A 14,818-nucleotide genomic window follows, 5' to 3' on the forward strand; every position below is an offset into this window, starting at 1 on the left:
GTTTTCTTAACTTACAAAGTCTGAATAAAGATACCTAAGCCATCTCTATTCCCTTAAATTGTTTATTAATTAGGAACAGGAGAATTGAGCCAAACAGCTATTTATTTCTAGCTGTACTTATTTATGAATTTATTGTGTTCTATTTGAGGGTCTCTTGAATATCACAAAAGTTACCATGGATACCAGTGTCCTCCCCAATATGATCACATAAGGTGAACATCTGGGAGAGAAAGAAGAGCAGGAAGTGTCATAAAACATCTTTTAAAGAATTATTACCAGATGAACGTGGCTTTGGGAGTAGGAAATTTATCTATAAGATTATGTATATTTTGTGTGTGTGTGTAGTAGTAGTAGTAAAAGTAGTAGTAGTAAAAGTAGTAATAGAAATAGGGAGCTTTCCAGGCACCATTCCTGGTGACCAGGAATCACAAAGATTTTTAGGGATTTTAACGGTTACAAACTATGATCATTTTGACAATATTTTTTTGCCCTAGACCCTTTATTCTTATTGGATAACCCTTGGCTATAACATCATGGAACCAAATAACTATGTAAGTTTCTCCTCGAGAACAGTCTTCATGACCATTAGGTCAATAGGAAACTTTCCTAAGAACTGTTCCCCTCACATTAAAAAAACAAACAAACCACCTTTTTTTATTACCATGAATGTCACAAATCACAAAATTTGAATATTTCTTTGTACAAAGAAGAGAATAAGATGATTGCATAAGACACCATGAAACTCTTTTACATACAGCTTGCTTTAAAAAAGGCTATATTTTATTTTTAAAATTTGTTTATTTTTTTAAAAAATGTATGTACATTTTAAATTTAACACGGTACTTTGAACACAGACTTGCTCATATGTGTCCCCTTCTGCATTTTGCTCTTTTCAATATGTCTTTTATTATTACCTTGAGGCTCTAAGAACTATTTACATGAAAGAACTGCAGAGGAAATATTAGAGAAATGTAGTTACCCTCATTTAACCTTTTCTTTTTTATGTATCTTTTTATATAGGTACAGTCAAAAAACCTAGTGAGGGAGTACTGTTGAGCTACATTAAAAAGGGGAGCAAAACTTCTGGGCACAAGTTCGTCTACACTTTATTCGGGAATATTGTGTTCAGTTCTGGGTGCCATATTAAGAAGGACAGTGCTAAATAGAAGAATTTCCAGGGACTTTGGGGGAGGTGAAAGAGTGGGGGAGAAGAGGGACCAGAATGGTAAAGGGCTCTGAGATAGGGTCAGAGAAAGAGTAGTCAAAGAAACAGGGGATGTTTAGCCTACAATAGAGTAAAGAAGAAATAAACATCATATCTTTCTTCAAACACTTGAAAGACTGTTCTGAAAGAGGCATGACATTTGTTCTGTTTGGTCCTAGCAGGCAAAACCCAGGAACAATAGGTGAAAGTTATAAAGAAGCCAACATGAACTTGATATCAGGAAAATACTTGCTACCAATTAGAACTGTCCAAAAATGGAAGATACTGCTTCCATGGGTGGCAGGCTCTTTCTTCTCGGAAATCTTCAGGAAGAAACTAGATAATCATTTGTAAGTATGCTATTAGGGGGAATTCCTTTCAAGTATGGGTTGTACTAAATGTCTGCTAAGGTTCCTTCCAATTAACAAATGCAGTGATTCTGTGGTATCTGTCTTCACAGGACCTAAGGAAAATGTTTATGTACAAATTCCCCTTACAAAGATTTTAAAATATCAAATTGCTCATTGCCCTGTTTAGTGAAAAGTGAGGTATTGAACTGTGAAGCTTGAAATGTGTTTAGTCAGATGATTTAGAGAGGACAATGAAATATGTATACAATGAAGAGAGAGAAAGGATGCAAATAAGGTGAAGTTAGAGGGTAGAAGAGTGAGAGGGTATGACAAGAGTGACCCATGTTTTATTTCTATTTAGATGGTGGATGAAGAAAAAAAATTGAAAAAATGGTACTAAACTATCTCTATGTCAAGAGAAGGAAGGTATGTTTCATCAGTATTTTAGAATCACTATAATGTAGCATTATACACACACACGCATGCGTGCAAATATACACATATGATTTGTAAATATTCAATTTAATCCTATAAACATAGCCTTCTGTCTACAGAGTACCATGCCAAGTTCTGGGGATACAGAGTTAAATAAGATACTGTCCTTTCCCTAAAAGATCTTATAGTCTTATAGAGGGGATAAAATGTATCAAATAATTATATGTATTTAAAAGTAGGTACGAAAGTGAAGTTCATACAAAGCATCATCAGCTAGTAATAGAGAGAGAGATTCATATATATATATATATATAACAAAACATCTTTAACCCATGGCTTTTTTTTATTATATCACTATATGAACATATATAATGATACAGAAATTCAGAGTAGAGTGCCATTCTTTTTTAAAATTTTTTGCTTTTTTGGAGGGGGGAAGGCAAGGCAATTGGGGTTAAGTGACATGCCCAAGGTCACATGGCTAGTAAGTTTTAAGTGTCTGAGGCTGAATTTGAACTCAGGTCCTCCTGACTCCAGGGCTGGCACTCTATTCACTGTGCCACCTAGCTGCCCCAATGGAGTGCCATTAAGACTTAAATGGTGCAACTCTCAGCTAAGTCTTCTAGCTCCTCCATTCCAAGGGAGCACTAATTTATATCAAACAAAAGATCCCACATAGCAGCTTATATTTTATACTCCATATATTTTTGACCTAGTTAAAGTCTACATTATATATACGAAATAGCCTCAGGTGCAAACCTTCTGCTAAGTCCTAACAAGACCAGTATATAAATACTGGGAAATAAAAGAGTTTCAAAAATAAATGCAATGGAAACAAAACCAAACCAACCACTTCTTTCCAAATCATATCCTATAGCAGGCAGTATGATTCAGGTTCCTTTTAGTTCAGACCCTCTTGCCTGCATTGGAGGGGAACTGCTTTCCCCAGTCTGTCTGAGCCCATACATATTTCCTCTTGAAGCCATTCTGGGTTGTCCTGCTTGTCTCCAGATGTGACTGTTCATGTTCAGCTTAGTGCTGGAGGAGAGTGGGGCCCCTCTCTCTCTTCTAAGGAGCACTTTACTTTTGGATCCTAATGTTATCCTAATAATCTGAATAGTCATTGATTAAATTCCAATGTTGCAGGATTAAAATGTAGACCTCCCCCTTTGGGGTCATACAACAGTTGCACAAAAATGCATATGACATTGGCCCCAAAGTCAATAATTTACACCACTCATTCATTAAATAGACATTTATGGAGTACTTGCTATGTGTAAGATATTGTACGAAGCACCAGGGAGAGGGGAGGCAACATAGATAAGTAAGATATAATTTCCAAGTTGTTGCTGAGTTTATAACGGAGCAAGGAGTTTAAATTTTATTTAGGGTCTTTCTTCTCATGTGATCAAAGAAGCGTGGAAGAGTTAGAAGGAGAGACGAAAGGATCTGGCCAAAATCTAGCTGGAGACTAGGTCTACCGACTTCCATAAATCAACTACCCCTCTCGTCTCACCCCTGTCCTGCCAAACAATGTGTATGTGTGTTTTGGAGAAGCGGGATTCCGAGAAGCAGCAGAGCCGTGCTTCTATGCTTTCTACATCTGAGGGTAGGTTAAGCCTGTCTTTATGTTGCTGACCTGTTGATCTGGAGTTAGCTTTTACAATTAGTTATTTCCTCATTTTTATGTGAACATGTGTAAGGGATTTTCACTCTTCTGTTGCCAAAAAAGGTATTTTAGAAAATGTTCTTCCCAGTTCCAATAACAACCAAAGTCAGAATACTTAAATGACCTTAACTTTCTGCACAATGTAAAAACTTCAGAATGAAAAGACGAAGATGCCTCTTGAATCATCTCTATGCCCAAATGAATCCAAATACATGGATGTTTGATATAATATAGAATGTGGTGGACTGAATTTCCCCATTGCTCATGTAGCTTTGTAGATAAAGAATTTTGGTTTAGACCACCCTAAAATGAGCTTTTCCCCCTCTGGGTTCTAATTTTATTTTATTTTTTTGCCTTTTTGGAGGGAAGAATGCAGGGCAATTGGGGTTAAGTGACTTGTCCAAGGTCACACAGCTAGTAAACATTAAGTGTCTGAGGCTGGGTTTGAACTCAAGTCTTCCTGACTCCAGGGCTGGTGCTGTATTCACTGCGCCACCTAGTTGCCCACTACTCTAGGTTCTAATTTCATCTCAGACTCTTGTATCACTGCAATAATGATCTTCTAAGTTAAACTGTTATAGGGAACCATCAATCCTTGTCTTCTGTGAGTCCTCTCCTCTTCTATATTTTCTTAAAATATTTGGGATTTTTAGATTTTTTTTCTGTTAGTCTAATGCATAAAAGATTTATTTTATAATGTTTGCTCTTAAATCAGCAGGAAATAGATACAGTGAAAAGAAATAAATAGCCACGTGCAACTCACTAGATTGATTTTTCGTATTTGCTATCAATCTACAAAATGCATTTTCTTCATTCTGTATTAAAATTTGAATACTCGTTCTCATCCTTCTGCTCTTTATTATTATTTTTTGTGTTTTTTTTTTTTTGGAGGGGGAAGGCGAGGTAGTTGAGGTTAAGTGACTTGACCAAGGTAACAGTGTTAAGTGTCTGAGGTTAGATTTGAATCCAAGTCCTCCTGATTTCAGGGCCAGTGCTCTATTCACTGGGCCACTTAGCTGCCCCTCTTTATTATTATTTAACCTAAGAAGGCCAGGGCTAGCCAGGAATATTCTCAAACTTCAGAGTCTTCTGTGGGATAGGGCATTGCTAGGGGCTGTGCTATTGTTAAATCACTTGGTTGATCCCTGAATTACTCCAAAATGTGTAAGTTAAGCCTGGTGAGTAAATGTAGATTAATGCCAGATAGGAAATTCATGATTTATGTTTGAGAATTCTTGATTGAAGATTTTGTTTTTCTTTTTATTGTAAAGAGAGGGGTGGGAAGAAACATTTATTAAGCACCTACAATGTTCCAGGCACTATGCTAAGCAAATAAAGATATTATCTTATTTGATAATATTTTTTTAGCCATGTGTCTATTTGTATATTTCCATATAGCCAGGAGTATGCTGGAGACAGATCAGTCCTATTGGCTTATGAGAGCTGATTGTTAAATTTCCAGTATGATCATTTACACCTTGAAAAATGGCAGATGCTACAAATAACGACTTGCTTAATTGTTTTGTTGATTGCCAAGACTTAAGAAAGTGATAGAGAAGATGTTAATTATGCAGATTCAACTTAAAACTGTGTCATGCCTTTTCAGAGAGATGATTGTTAAATATTTCCCATCACACCACTGTATTTAGGCATATATTCTCTTCCCTGATAGAACTTAAGCTCCTTCAGGGAGAGAATAGCTTCACCTTTCTCTTCGTACCCTCATCATTGCCATCAGTGGAGGGTGCTCTTGGTGAAGAATGTCTTCCAAGAGAAACCTTCTCTGCAATTTAAAATTTTGAAGGGTTTGGTGGGGTGGGAGCTCTTAGAAATTCAGTGATTTGCCCATGCAGCCACTTTTTCTCAGAGGCTGGGCTTGAACCCAGTCCTTCTTGACTGAGATTTATTTCCCTATTCACAAAGCCACATCACTTCTCCAATTTGCTGGCTTATATAAAGCTATCTTCATTACAAGCCTCAGTATAAGAACATTTTAGAACTGAAGCAGGGTCCCTACCATGACTCTACAAGACTTCTGAAATAGAGGCATTACTCTGTAATGGGCACTAAGGGCCTCAACAAACCCCAGCCACGGTAGCTAAAACAAAGTACAGGGTTTAGAAAGCAGTGAGGGGTGATGACGGGGACACTGGTTGCTATGCCTGAATCTTTCAGTAACTCCCTCCGTAACCTGGGGCGAGTTACTTTTCCTCTCTTGGCCTGTTTTCTCATTCATTCATGAAGTCAGAGCATTCTCTGAGAACTACAAATAATACTCTAATCGATGGATTTATGGATGATCATTCCTTTGCTGCATGAGTCCTAGGAAGAGCAGGATTTGTTTTCAAGTTCCACTTCCCACAGTTGCTGTGTGACCTTGATCAGATCACCTTCTCTGAGGGTTTTCTCATCTGTAAAATGGGGTTCCTAATATTTATATTAGGAATACAGGCTTTGCAGGCTTGGTGTGAGGAAAGCAAACTTTGCAATGCTATAGAAATGGGAGCAATTATTGGTTGTTTGCTGTTCTTTGCTCTCAAAGAGGACCAAAGTGCCTTCCCCATGTTAGAGTCAAGTTTCAGTGTGTCCAACTGTGGTTGATCAGACCAAGATGAGCTTGCAATGCTCCGCCATAGACCAGGCACAATAGTCCATGTGAACATTTGGCATGGATTCTTTAAATTTGTACATCTCAGATTTCTTTTGAGCGACTTCAATTCTGCTTTGCTCATACCTTCTGATGTGGGCACGCCATGCTGGACATTCCTGTGCCAGTGTCTCCCATGTCACACATTCGATTCTGAAGTTCTTAAGAGAGACCTTGAGAGTGTCCTTGTATCGCTTCACTATCTGTGTGACCCTGGGCAAGTCACTCAACAAACAAGTTTTGCCTCAGTTTCCTCATCTGTAAAATGAGCTGGAGAAAGAAATGGTAAAGCACTCCAGTATTTTTGTCCAGAAAACCCCAAACGGGGTCAAGAGGAGTCAAACATGACTGAAATGATTGAATAATAACAACAAATTATTCCCCAAATGCCAATGTACCCTAAGGCCCTTAGCTTTGACATTTATTCCAAGTTACCCTCTATTCTGAAGAAAAATGAGAGGATCTGTATAAGGGCCTGAAAATAAACCCAAGGAGTTAACATAGTTCCATATTGCAACCTCCTGTTATTTCCTATAAAACTTGTTGACCAATGTTACTGTCAAGCATCAAAATGATGAATTGATTCTCTTAAAGTTTTCTTAGACTTATGACAACATTTATTATTTTTAGACTAGAAGTGATATAATAAAAACTCCAATGAGGGTATTCAAGAGAGTCAATAACATTTGCTTCCAGAGGACAACTATAATACTACTTTGTCAGCACATTCTATGGCATGTGGATTTTTGTGGAGGTTCTGCTGTTAAACTAAACCAACACATGTCATGACTTGATTGAACTTTAGGCAAGCATGTGGTGACCTGGTGAACTGATTTAGCACTTGGGATTGCTTCAAAAAAAGAACCCAAGATATGTATTCACAGTGGTTTCCTTTGAAAGAAATCTGTCACTTGGATAGGACATCAAAAGTGGTACTAGGGGGAATTAGTCATTCAATATGTAATCTTAGTTAGAAATCATTTTGATTCGTGACTACTTAGTTCAGTTGACTAAGGCAAAGCAGACCAAGGTCAGATGTGGGCCTGTTTTGTGGCCAGAGATTCGGTTCCTTCCCCCTTGCAAATGTGTGTAGCTGTTTGTAATAATAATAATAATAATAATAATATAATGTCAGCATTTATAGAGCATCATAAGATTTGCAAAGGACTTTGCATATGTAATTGCATTTGATCTTCAGAACAACCCTGGGAAGTAGGAAATACTGTTATCCACATTATATACAGATGAGGAAATGAAGGCTTAGTTACCATTGTGAAGTGTCTTGCCCAGGTTCACATAGCTAGGGTGTTTCTGAGGCAGGAGATGAATTTAGATCTTTCTCACTTCAGGTCCATTGTGAGATTAAGGAAAAGTGTGACTTGAAATCCCTGATTGACTGACTGTTTGCTGTTATACCGGTAGGTAGTGTAGTAGATAGAATGCAGGGACTTGGAGTCAGGAAAATGCAAGTTTGAATCTTACCTCAGACACTCCCTAGTTGTGTACAAGTTATTTAATGGCTGCCTGCCTCAGTTTCCCCATCTGTAAAATGGAGTAATAGTGGCACCTAACTCCCAAGGGTTAGCTAGGATGGCTAGATGGAGCAGTGGATAGAGTGCTGGGCTTAGATTGAGGAAGACTCCTCTTCCTAAGTTTAAATATGGCCTCAGATGCTTGATAGCTGTGTGACCCTGGGAAAGTCACTTAACCCTCTTTTCCTCATCTATAAAATAAACCAGAGAATTAAATGGCAAATTCCTCTAGTACCTCTGTCAAGACAATCCCAAATGTAGTCACAAAGAGTGGGACATGACTGAACAACGCTTCCTACCATTGGTGTAAGGATCAAATCAACTCAATCCAGCAAACATTTATTAAGTGCCTACTTATTGCCAAGAAGTAAGGGTCTAGGTCCTGTGCACATAAAACAGAAATGAAATAACTCCTACTCTCAAAGAGAGGAAGGTGTTTTGTTATTGTTGGTTGTTGTAGTTTTCTTGGCAGACACTGGAATGGGTTGCCATTTCCTTCTACAGCTCATTTTACAGATGAGGAAACTGAGGCAAACAGGGCTAAGTGACTTGGCCAGGGTCATGCAACTACTAAGTGTCTGAGGGCAGATTTGAACTTTGGTCTTCCTGACTCCAGGACCACTGCACCACCTAGCTGGCCAAATACAAAATATATGCAGAGTAAGTATAAAGTAAATTAACTAGTAGTAATTCAGAAAAGGTCTTATGTAGAAAGCAGTTTTTGAGGAAAGCCTTGACAGGAGCTGGGGATTTTAAGAGTTGGAGGAGAAAAGAGAAAAATATCCCAGGCACGGGGAGCATTCTATGCAAAGGCTTGGGGTCAGGAGATGAAATTTCACGTATTGGGAACAGTGAGTAAGGTGGTTAGGAGGGCATGTCGAATGCATAATGAAAAGTAATAGGAAGTCAGTCTGGGAAGCAGAGCCTAATAGAATGCAAGTTTCAGAAGGGCTTTGAATGCCAACCTGAAGAAATTGGAGTGCGTGTCTTTCTTAAAGCGTAGGGGATGCTATGTTTGCACATTGCATAAGAAACCAATTTTCAAGTCAATAAACATTTATTAAGTGCCTACCAAGCATATAATAAAAGGTTCTAATACCTAAGCAGTCTCTGAAAAAGTCGGGGAAAACCCCCCTCTTCTTTGGACATTTTTGAGTGGGCTTTTGGAGTGTGGAGCTTCTAAATAAGGCCTGTTGAATTGGTTTTATTGTTCTTTTGCCTTTTACTACAGCTATTATGAATTATAATAAAATATTCTAGTAGTGATCATTTTAAAACTCAAGCTTATGGCTCTTTTCAGTCCTTTCAAGTCACAATATTGAATAATAAGAAAATGAAGTGAGTTGGCATTTACTTGACACTCCCCCAAATATTGTGGTGTAAATGCTGAGAGCAAATGATAAAGGAGAGGAAATCCAGGCATAGTCTGACATGAACCTTAGATGTTTGGAAGGAAGATTTCAGAGGATTTAGACAAAAAATAAGTTGGATCCATTGGACTAAGATACTATTTGGAAAGTTAGTCCAGCAGGAATGGGAGGCTTTCCAGAATGAAATTTTGGAGACACAAAGAGAAGTCATTCTGATAAAGAGGAAAGGGTGGAATTGACCAAAATAATGCTTAAAGATGCATAGTAAACTCTGAACAATTTAGGGTTTAAAAAGTCATATACTGAAGATGAAAGCAAGGGTAGGCGATAGTGAATGAAGAGAGAAACAACCATAGCTTTATAGGGTCCTGTGAGAATGTCTGGACTGCTGAGGGTTTTTTTTTTTTTTGTAATGAGTTGAGGTTAGAGAGGAAAGCTAAGTTCATCTACTCTAACCTTCTTCTCATTCCAAAGATAAAGAAACCAAGAGCCAGAAAAGTTAAACAATTTGTCCTAGGCCATAGAAGTTGTAAATAACAGAAATAGGATTTGAACCCAGGCTTTCTGCCGAGAGTCTAACACTTTTGACTTCTCCATATTGGATATTTGTAATGTTCCAATATGTGTCTCACAAGGACTAGGGCAAAAAAGATTTCCCAACCTGGTTTTCTATTTTTTTGAAAGAGAGTAAAAAACATTCCTTTTAGAAACCCGAAAATAAAACAAATTTGTCCACCAACAGTGTCCTTTTTTTTTTTTTAAAGATATTTCTTGCTCAGCAGTAGAATTTCTGGGTCAAAGGGTATGAATAGCTTTATGACTTTTCTTGAGTAATTCAAAATTCTTTTCCAGGACAATTTGACCAACTCATTGCTATTACTATCAGTCTCTAGCATCGGCTCTGTCCATTTTTTGTATCCATCAATTTTCTAGCTTTGGGGTACAATCTAAGTGTTGTTTTAATTTGCGTTTCTTTTACTATCGAGAGAAGTTTTTCGTTTGGTTGTTGATCGTTTGTAATTTTCATTTGAATACTTTTTTTCATATCTTTTGGCCTATTGTTGAATGGCTCTTGGTTTTATGCTTTTATTTTCCCAAATCTTGAATATCTGACCTTTATCAGCAGTATTTGATGCAAAGATTCCTCCCCTCCTCAGATAAGCTTCCTTTCTCATCCTAACTGTATTGATTTTGTTTTTGCAAAAATAATTTAATTTTATGCAATTGAAATTGACGAAGGAGCTATTAGGTGATAGAAAAAGATTAATCAGAGAATTAAGAGGCATCTTGGAAGCAAAGAGAGAAGAAACATTGAGTAATGATGATCAACAGTGGTAAATTATTCAGAGAATGTAGAAGAAGAAAAATCCATTGAATTGGACTTTTACAAAAGTCATTGGGCACTTTTGAGACAACAGTTTTTAGTAGAGTTGAGGGAGTGGAAGTCATGTTACAGAGAATTAAGACAAGAGTGGGTGGGGAGGAAGTAGGGGCAGATTATCCATTGGAGAAATTTAACTGAGAAATTAGATGGTGACTGGAAGGGGCAGCAGGAGCAAGCGAAGATTCTATTTTTTTTAAAGGGGAGATTTGTGTACATTCATAAACAGAGGAGGAAGAGCTGGGATAATTAACGGAGCAAGGTCCATTAAACTTTGAAACAAAGAAAGGTTTCATCCAAACAGACCTGAACATTTTCTTTCCATAGGCAAATACAACAGGGGAAACTTTACCCTGGGCCTCTCAATTCCCTTTACTGGAATGTTAAATTACACTGTAATTCCTTACAATATCAAAATTATTTAAAATAAAGGAAGCTTCCCTCCCTAGACTGTCCTTAACTGCCCATAAGGTGTTAATTATCAGAGTGGTTTGCTTGGAAGTGGCAGTTTATCTGTTCCTAAAATTTTGTATTTCTTTAAAAAAAAAATTTGGAGGGGGCAGAGGAGAGAGGGAGAAAAAGTAAATGCTTGTGAACTGAAAATTAAAAAAAAAGCATGGAGGTAACAAACACCTCTCACTATGAAGCTTATACTTTCTACATTAAGTTTTTAATTACCCTTCCATAATTCTCTTGGCCATTAAGGTTCTTTTATCTCATGAAACACATACATGCTCCTTTATATGCATTTTGAAATACTTTAATTTGTGTATGTGATTTTGTAACTTTGCCTGAAGCTGGGATTTAATTCAATCTAATCCAACAAACATTTGTAAAGTACCTACTATGGTAATATACCAGTAATATACCATCGGAGGCACTAGGGTTATAAAGACAAAAGGAAGATGTTGTTCCTTAAGGAACACACATCATACTAATGGATATTGGGGAGGATGGGTTAGGGAGAATGTAACATGTACACAGATAAACATATATGAAGTAAGTTTGTTCTTGGAACATCATTAGCAACTGAATAGAATTAAGAGATCTTATGTACAGAGATTGGCACCTGGGTTTAGCCTTAGAGGAATCTTGAGGGATACTAAAAGGTAGAGGTGAATGGGGATGGAGAGAGGTCAGAAGTTTCTCAAATCATGTTTTCTATTTCCTTCAAATCTTAAGCCTATACTCATTTGTAAAATCATATGTGAAGACTGTTCTTTGAGAAGTCCAGGTAAAATCTTTTTTTTTCTTTTCTTTTTGGAGGGGGGAAGGTAGGGCAGTTGGGGTTAAGTGACTTGCCCAAGGTCACATGGCTAGTAAGTGTTAAGTGTCTGAGGCTGGATTGGAAGTCAGGTCCTCCTGACTCCAGGGCTGGTGCTCTATTCACTGTGCCACCTAGCCACCCCCCAGGTCAAATCTTAAACTACAATCTGTTCTCCCCCCTGGTGTTAGCAGCTCCAATTGAAATCCAATAAATTCATGAGGGTAGAATCTGTGATTCCAGCAAATTTGTTGATAAGAGCATTACTCATAACGCACACATTTTCTGGGTTTTCCAGATGTTTGGAATGAACAATGAAGGATGTTTGGAATGAGTTTATGTGGAGTCTATGTGCCTAGTGGTGTCAGCATGCTTAGAGAGTGTCCTCTTTTTTTCCAAGTAGTTCAGTGTTTCTAAGATGTTATCTCATTGGTCTTCACAACAGGAATATAGGAAGATAGGAAGAAGGAAGAACATGTTGTTCTCATCTGACAGACAGTAAAATGGAGGTAAGCAGGAACTTACTGACGTTCATGAGGACAAAGTCAGGGCTGCAGCAGAGAAAATGTTCCCAGACTGGTGTTCTAGCCCCTAGTCCAGAGTGACCTTGCCCTTGCCAAGGCTAGCTGCACTCCATTAACCCCTTTATTATGGCTTTCATTTCTGTCTTTTCTCTGTTTCTAAATGAATACTCTCAGCTCCTCATTGTTTGTATTGGGAGAGAGAGGAGCAAAGTATAATCCCATCAGTGGAACAAAACTAATGTTTATTTGTCTTTATACAGTGTTTTCAGTGCTTATATTTGAATATAGGTGTGTCGATGTTCTGGGAATTCCCAGCATTCCAAACCCAGTAATGAAACTCAGCTCTGGATCACCGTTTCAGGAAGAATTGAAAAATCTAGTGGCTTTCCTACCTAGTGTCACTATTCAGGCCCCTCCTTGTTCATCTTACGCCTTGTTGGGGTGATGGTGAGAAGAAAAGGGGGAGACGTGACATTAACTCTCAGATGATGTAAAGCAACAGCCTAAGCAAAAGCATTTCTCCTCTCCTCCTTTCCCCTTCTAATCCTGTTTTCTGTCCAGCTCACACTTTTCCTTTGGAATAAGAAATAGCAACACATTTTGGTTGAAGGATGGAACCTCCAGTCTCCAGCAGAGTTGTAAACAGAGACGCTGATAATATTAACAAAGGAGTTACTCAAGTGGAAGAGGTGATAAAGTCATAAGGAAGTCGATAGCAAGATTTACTGTGGATAAATAAGAAGAGTAATAATATCAGAAAAAAAGGTGAAAACAGGATTGGCTGCAGATAACCACAGTGTACGCACATAATCAGTCTCATAGATACGCAGATTTGATTGCCCTGGGAAACGGGGATGGGAACAGAAATGATTTTATAATGCTCATTCTTTCATTCAACAAAGAGTTTCTGCTCTGCACCTACCATAATTATTTTTTGGAATGAACGTACAAGTCACTGAACAGGATGGGAATAACTTTTATAAAAATAGTGGTTCAATGTGAAACAGTTGAAATATCTGTTTTTTCATAGGATCAGAGATTTTAAGCTGGAAGGGGAGTCAGGGTGTCTAGTTCAATTAGCTTATTTTACAGATGAGAATACTGAGGCCCAGAGACTGAGGTCCAGAGATTTCATACCTAAGACACTTTATTTTCTTTTTTTTTCTTTTTGGAGGGCAATTGGAGCTAAGTGACTTGCCCAAGGTCACACGGCTAGTTTTTGTGATAAGTGTCTGAGACTGGATTTGAACTCAGGTCCTCCTGAGTGCAGGGCCGGTGCTCTATTCACTGAGCCACCTACCCTCCCCCCTAAGACACTTTTGATGCCTTCGTTTTTCATCTTATTCTATTGCTAACTGGTTCAAAATTCTGTATTTAACTGTGAACTTCTTCCTCCCTCTGTGTTCACCTTTTTATGTGCTTTAGAAAGCAGCATCAGTAAAAGTACTTCTTAATATCTTAGAATTTACAATCCAAGCAGATGTAGGGATCAAGCAATTGACTCAATCAATAGGCATTTAAAATTTTTTAAAATTATTTTTATTTCATTAAATATTTCCTGATTATATGTAAAAAATTTTTTTAATACTCATTTAAAAAATTGGTTACTGTTGTCTATTCCAATTTAAAAGTTTTCACTTTCAATTTCATTTCAGTTTCAGAAATTCTACTTTTCCTTGACAGTATTGAATTCTGCTGAATAAAGTATTTAGAAGTTATTATGAATGTGTATTCATGGCTGGGGGGAAGGGCAAGCAAACACTTTTTAGAATTCACTGCCTAGTTGGGAAAATGAAAGCTATCACAGGAAAAGATAACTAACAATAAAGAAAGTACAAGATTAAGTGTTCCATCTCTCCCATTTCTAGGAGTCTAATCCAGGCTCTCATCACCTCAGGCCTGACTGAATAAGCCAATAAACTCCTAACTGGATTGTCTCACATCTCAGACCCCTCCAATTCATCCTGCAATGTTGCCAGATTAATCTTCTCAAAGCACACCTTTCATTATGTCAAACTCTTCTCCTCACTCATTCACATGTGTCACCTTAGGGGGGTACCTTATTTCCCAAACTTTGTTCTGTGAAATCCTCCATGATATCAATAATACTTCTGTATGAAAATGTCAAAACTTGTGACAGTTTTCATTTGGGGGGAGGAGAGAAGAATAATCATTTACATAGTACCTACTATATGCCAGTCATTGTTCAGTTCTTTCAGTTGTTGCCCATTTTTTTTGTGACTCCATTTGGGGTGTTCTTGGCAAAAATACTGGAATGGTTTGCCATTTCCTTCTCCAGCTCATTTTTACATATATGGAAACTGAGGCAAACCTGGTTTTGTGACTTGACTTAGATCCTCAAGTGTTGTGTTCTATTCACTGTGCCACCTAGCTGCCTGAGAATAATAAATACACACATACACATATTTAAAATGCATGTAA

The 14,818-nt window shown here is 37.7% G+C and overlaps 2 long non-coding RNA genes across 2 annotated transcripts in view; one reads left to right on the top strand and one right to left on the bottom strand.

The window, feature by feature from the left end:
• LOC138145153 (uncharacterized) overlaps nucleotides 1-14,818 on the bottom strand; it is an 80,905-nt gene that overhangs the window by 59,266 nt on the left and 6,821 nt on the right. The gene's annotated exons all lie outside the window — the stretch shown is intronic.
• Nucleotides 1,938-14,818, top strand: part of LOC138145154 (uncharacterized) — a 233,560-nt gene continuing 220,679 nt past the window's right edge. The window contains exons 1-3 of the long non-coding RNA XR_011164124.1: nucleotides 1,938-1,980; nucleotides 3,379-3,598; nucleotides 12,298-12,361. This is a non-coding gene — a long non-coding RNA (uncharacterized lncRNA). The remainder of the gene's footprint in view (nucleotides 1,981-3,378; nucleotides 3,599-12,297; nucleotides 12,362-14,818) is intronic.

This window comes from Petaurus breviceps, unplaced genomic scaffold (assembly GCF_028583685.1).
Source record: "Petaurus breviceps papuanus isolate PSGF00001 unplaced genomic scaffold, PetGlider_PUasm1.0 90730, whole genome shotgun sequence".
In the NCBI taxonomy this organism is placed as follows: domain Eukaryota; kingdom Metazoa; phylum Chordata; class Mammalia; order Diprotodontia; family Petauridae; genus Petaurus; species Petaurus breviceps.